This window comes from Triticum dicoccoides, chromosome 5B (assembly GCF_002162155.2).
Source record: "Triticum dicoccoides isolate Atlit2015 ecotype Zavitan chromosome 5B, WEW_v2.0, whole genome shotgun sequence".
Classification (NCBI taxonomy): domain Eukaryota; kingdom Viridiplantae; phylum Streptophyta; class Magnoliopsida; order Poales; family Poaceae; genus Triticum; species Triticum dicoccoides.
Genome location: NC_041389.1, coordinates 57211933 through 57218045, shown reverse-complemented (window position 1 = coordinate 57218045; position 6113 = coordinate 57211933). Strand labels below are relative to the sequence as shown.

Here is a 6113-nt window from a genome sequence, read left to right as displayed (position 1 = left end):
GTTGCAAATGAGCTAAGTTGATGAGAACCTAGTGATTCAGCAGTGGACATGAGTACCTGTGAACAGAGTATACACTACAGCAAAAACCCACCTATAACAACGCATATCTAGCAACGAAACTCGAGATGCGTTGAGTTAAACAAACCTCCCACCTCCCCACGAAGGATAACCTCCCTGTATCCACCTCGGTCCAAATATCACGCAACCAACACGCAGCCAAGTAGGAAAAAAAAGAACCCAATCTCTTATCTCCCCACCACCTCTCTCCCCGATTCCCATCTCCCACCCGAGCTCCACCACAACACCGCTGCCGCCGCCGCCTCTGATTCGAGGAAACTCCGGTGCTCCCCTTCACCACGCCTCACCAGCTCGTCCCCCCTCTTGTTCTCCTCTGGCCCCGCCCCCAACCCCCACCGCTACGACGTCCTCCACGCCTCTGCACGGCGTGACGGTTCATTGTTGTAGCTCATGTGCTCGGCCCAGCAATCCCACTTCCACACGCGATCGACTACCGGCTAGGCTCGATGGCGCTGTTCCACCTTGGCTACCTCGACTCCGATGTGACGGTTCAGTAAGGCACCCCTCCCCTCTGCTCTTGCCCTGCCGCTGCTTTGTGGCATGGCATCTTGCCATGGATAATTCTTTGCCAGCCATTACAACAATGATTCATGCTGCCTTATCACTTGCCTGATCCGCCTTTGTGGGCGCTGGCTTGCACCGACAGCCACACCACTCCATGGTTTGTATTCCTCACTATTATCATATGTGCACAGAAATATTGCTACCTAGGGGTAATTCAGTCATCTGGGTGTACGCATACAAGTGATTCACCACATGGTTGTATGTGTTGATTCAGGAAAATGTGTGTGTTCTCTTTTTCTAAATAGTTCTATCTTGTGATACATTAGATTTTAATTTTTCATGTAGCTATGTGTGTGGATAATTAATTAATATATCCATGAAGATGATTAGACTGTCAATTGAATAAGTTGATAGTATCTCTGGATATCCTAGCTGTTAGTTTCTGACTATTTATAAAAACCATTCCTTCTAGTATCATTTAATAGGTGACCACTATTATGTACAACATCATGATTTTTTTCGAGAAAGAAAACAAATATCTTCTTATTGGTGTTATGAAACCTTACTGATTTCCTTGTAATAATCTATGAATAAGCCCCACATGCATCTCTACGTCCTATTATTTCTCTTTATCTTTATTTCATACTCCTTAATTTCATCTCTCCTTGCTAGTTCTGAAATTGACTTCGCATCAGCCAACATTTGTCTGTTTATTCTTTCTCTTAACACGTAAATCCTCAAGTTCAGAATGATGATACTAGCTAGTGCTTATGGTATGACTTATGATCCACTGATTTAGATATGTAAAACTTAAATGTTCTTGCAAGTACTTATGAAGCGAATCCATCATTCTTTGCAGTGCCAAAATTTCTTACATATTCATCTTTGGGAGAAAGATCAAGGCATATAGTGGGCTACTTCTGCAAAAGGAGGTACGAAAACATGATTCCAGCTGGGTAGTAAACGTGTAGGTGATTTACATGACATTATCTGCAATGTAATTTAAAAATCGAGGTTGAAAAAGTTTGTGTATTCATAATTCAGATTTGTCTTATTCCCAAGCATCTATATAAATTAAAATCATGTGAAAACATACTTGTTATCATTTAATAGAACCACCTGATTTAGCTTTGTGGGAATTATGCTCTCTCAATCTAAAAAGCACGGACACGGGGATGGAAAGACGAGGATACGCATACAAGGACACGGGATACATTATTTTTCAAAAACAGTCGTTCGGGGATACGGTGAGTATATATAAAATAAATAAGAAATATACAGAGTCAAAACAGAAAAAAAAACAATGAAACACTGCTGGGTCTGGATCCCACAGAGGATAGTTCGTATCTACGAACACCAGGGACCAGGCTGTCCTTTGATCTCACCCACGGACGGATGGCCCCGGGGTGGCGCTCCCGGATGCCATGCTCCCTAGAAACAAGTAGAAATCATTCAAGCGAGCACAACATGGGGAAGCAATTACCAGCCTCTCAATTGAAGGAAATCATGTCACAAGGATGAAGAGGTTGAGGAGAGGCTGCTGGCCTTGGGGTTACCTGCTCGAGTGTGGTTGCCTCCGGGAGGAGAAGCTGCTGGGGGCGGTGGTCGAGTCTAGGTGGCGGCGGCGCGTTCGCTGCTGGTTAGCAGCAGGTCCTTCGTTATGTGGCGTGCGTGCGTACGAGAGTTTGTATTGTGCCGAGGCTATTATTGGGCCTCCCGAGTCCCTCAACGTATCCCAGCCGTATCGATGCTTTTTTCTATTTTTTTAATTCAGGAATCATGGGATGCTGCGGGATACGTGTATCCCAGCTTATCGAGGCGTGTCGCCGTATCCCGCTGTACTAGGACATCAAATCGGCAGATTTTGCCATATCCATGCTTTGTAGCTCTCAACTTCAAGTACTTCTGGAAATTTGAAAATCTCTACATTTATATGTATTGTTTTGAGAACTGTAGATCTTTCTTTGCAATCAAGGATGCTATATTTGTCGATGTACATAGTTTTTGGCATGTACCTCACTGTATCTTCATTATATTCTTTGTAAGGTGTTTAACTCGTTTAACATAAGGACGCTCTTTTCAAAAGGCCCTCTTTTCTCCATCTATATAGCATAGTGCTATGGCTGGGACTGTAAAAATTGATCAAATTATGATATTTCATAGCTCTTTAGAGGAGATGATATATGTTGGATGACGAAACAAGGATATTATTCTGGTGCTTGCTTCGACTTGGGTGTTCAGAGAAGTGAAACTTTAACTAATCTGTTCAGGGAAGCAACATATTGCATTTAAAGTGAAGCTTCCTCTATGATATGGAGATGCAATCATCCATCTAAATACAAGGTATGCTCATTTCTCTATTGTGTGAATTCAAAATGGCTGAGCAACGATTTATTTGCTCATACTTTTTTCAATATTAATGCTTATTGCAGTTCCTGCTTAGCTTGGGAAATCCAAAGAAGAATGTTGCCCTTGCTACACTCCAGAGTACTGACCTATAATATAAAACAAAAAACTATGGGTGTTGACTTGGTACTCCCTCCGGGAGTAACTGTTTCTTGGTTGACATAACCACTAAAACAAAATTATTAGTCATATAGTAAGATTAACTATCACATGTCCTCCAACCTTTATATGTTGCTCTTTTGTTTAAATTTTACTTCCCTGTTAATTGATTTTCTTTGATGGTACCTTGCTATTCTCATTTCTTTGTTGTTGTAGATTGCCAAGATAAATTGATGATGCATGGCTCAGAAGTTGATTACAAGATCGAGAAGGTGGCTACTACTAGATAGTTTCAGATTATGTTTTCGAATGTAATTTTTAGGGTCAATGTTTCAAACACTATGTGTTTAGATGGCTAAGTCGTTCAGTGCAAGGTTGAGAATCAGACTATTACTAGATAGTTTCACATATTGTAATCTGTGTATCATGTTCTTTGTAAAGCAATCAAGTTGATTTAATATATGTGACCTTTCTCATTGTTATGTTTGTGTCTCCTATGCATTATCAACATTAATGCAATAAGTTCTGGATGCTAATATACAAAATACCATTAATTGTCCAAGCAATACGATAATTCTTCTAGGCATTACAATGGTCATTTTCTAGGCTAGCCACCAACGCATATGAAGTGTTGTTGTGCTCTAGCTCTGTATGTTGCTATCTTACAACACTTATTTATGTTGTTTACCAACGCATGTATATATGTTGGTGTAGACCTTTGCAACGCCACCAACGGCAACACATTTTAATCCGTTGGTGTAGACCTTAGCAACGCTTATATGGACATATGAAAACACATTGATGCGTTGCCAAAGGGGGGTTCTTGTTGTAGTGATAGTTGCGACGGAATTTGGAGAGGTCATATGCGTTCTCAGAAGGTTTTTCAAAAAGAACAAGTTTGAGGAATTTGGCCAGATGAGCTTTGAAGAATTTCACTAAGCGTTCTTTGTGTTAGGTTCCAGAGTTGTATAGATTGAAGATCCACACAATTGAGGAATCTTGAAGAAAAACGATGCTTAGAGAAATGAATCAAGAACAGATGACTAGTGAGGTGTTTTGTGTGTGAGGATTTGCAGAATAAAACACCTTTGAAGATTTTGTTGTGAAATTTCGAATCAAAAGAGGGAAGTAAAAGTAACTTTTAATTACCCTGGATGAAGAACACGATGAACTGAGAAGCAGAACAGTGAAGTTCGTCGGTGTAGATCTTCTACGCCCTAACTTGGCGGAGGAAGACAGCTACGGCGGCAGTGGAGTGAAGATTTCCGTGGTCGGGGCGAGTACGATGGCGACGAGGTAAAGGCAGTGAAGCTCTTCCTCATCGGCGACGATGGAGTAGCGGCGGCGCTAGGATTTGAGAAGCTCGAGCGAGAGAGAGAGAGCGGTCGAGCGGAGTAAAGGAAGTGATGAAGGGGAGAGGGGGTATTTATAGTCGCAGTGAAAAACTGTTTGCCCGAAGATTTAGGACGAACATGCCCCTGACCCTTCTCATTCTCTTGACATGTGTCACCCACGTACTGAGAAGTGGAGATCGTGTTAGATCGTGGGTGAATAGATAAGTCTATCGTGGAATCCGGAACGGTTTGAGCGGTAAAATAGAAAATTTGGATAAGATAAGCTTTAAGTTTCGTTCGCAAATTCTTCAGCTGTCAAGGAAACGGTGAAGATTTTGAACGAGTTTCAAATAGAACGCACATGAAGAATTTGTAAAGAGATTGGATTGAGTATAGCATAGAGGGGAAAGGGTCCGATCACATTCACTTAGCAGAAAATGCAACTTGAAGAAATAGCCATAAGTGAATGCTGTATAGGACATAAACTCATATATATATATATATATATGTATATATATATATATATATGTATATATATATATATATATATATATATAGCCAATGAAGAAAAACGACGGAAACAGTGAAGAAGAAAAACTGAAGAATTTCAAAAATTGAGGAATTTCAAAAATGAAAATTTTCAACTTTGGTGGTGGCGTGACCCACCGTATAAGAATGATGATTTCAGACACTGCGTACAATTGTCATAGGGTTTTGAGAATCAAATTCTTCATTAATTTCTTCACACTTAGAGTGTTATTCTTCATTGATTGAAGAAAAACGTTTCTTCATGTGTTGCACATCTAAGTCATCAATTTTGCATAAGTGTTAGGATGTGTGTCCTTTTCAAAGAACATTCAATGATTCTAAGATATTTAGCTCACACCGCAACTTGCTAAATCTCTTCTCATCCAAGGGCTTTGTGAAGATATCGGCTAGCTGTTCTTCAGTCTTCACGTGCTCGATGGAGATGTCGCCCTTAAACACATGATCACGAAGAAAATGATGACGAATCTGAATATGCTTTGTCTTCGAGTGCTGAACTGGGTTGTGAGCAATCTTGATGGCACTCTCATTTTCACAGAGGAGAGGCACATTCTTCACGTTGATGCCGTAGTCCTTGAGGGTTTGCTTCATCCATAGCAGTTGAGCATAGCAAGAACCAGCAGCAATGTACTCAACCTCTGCAGTAGACAGTGATACGCAGTTCTGTTTCTTCGAGGACCAACAGACCAAAGATCGTCCGAGGAAATGACAAGTACCAGATGTTGACTTGCGGTCCACACGATCACCAGCATAGTCAGAGTCAGAATATCCAATGAGATGAAAAGTAGAGCCCTTGGGGTACCATAATCCTAGTGTTGGTGTGTGAGCTAGATATCGAAGAATATGCTTCACAGCCTTATGGTGTGATTCCTTTGGTGCAGCTTGAAATCGGGCACACATGCAAACACTAAGCATTATATCTGGCCTAGATGCACATAAGTACAATAATGAACCAATCATGGAGCGGTATACCTTGTGATCGAAGTCAATACCATTTTCATCAGTGCATAGATGGCCATTTGTGGGCATAGGAATTTTGACGCCTTTGCAATCTTGCATGCCAAATTTCCTCAGAACTTCCTTGAGGTATTTCTCCTGAGATATGAATATGCCATTGTGTTGTTGAAGAATTTGAAGACCTAAGAA

General features: G+C 41.0%; 1 long non-coding RNA gene across 1 annotated transcript; it reads left to right on the top strand.

Moving 5' to 3' along the window:
* Nucleotides 1–511: 511 nt before the first annotated feature.
* LOC119305166 lies at nt 512–2911 on the top strand. Its single transcript, XR_005148569.1, has 3 exons — nt 512–571; nt 1442–1514; nt 2853–2911. It is a non-coding gene; the product is annotated as an uncharacterized LOC119305166 (long non-coding RNA).
* The last annotated feature ends 3202 nt before the right edge of the window (nt 2912–6113 follow it).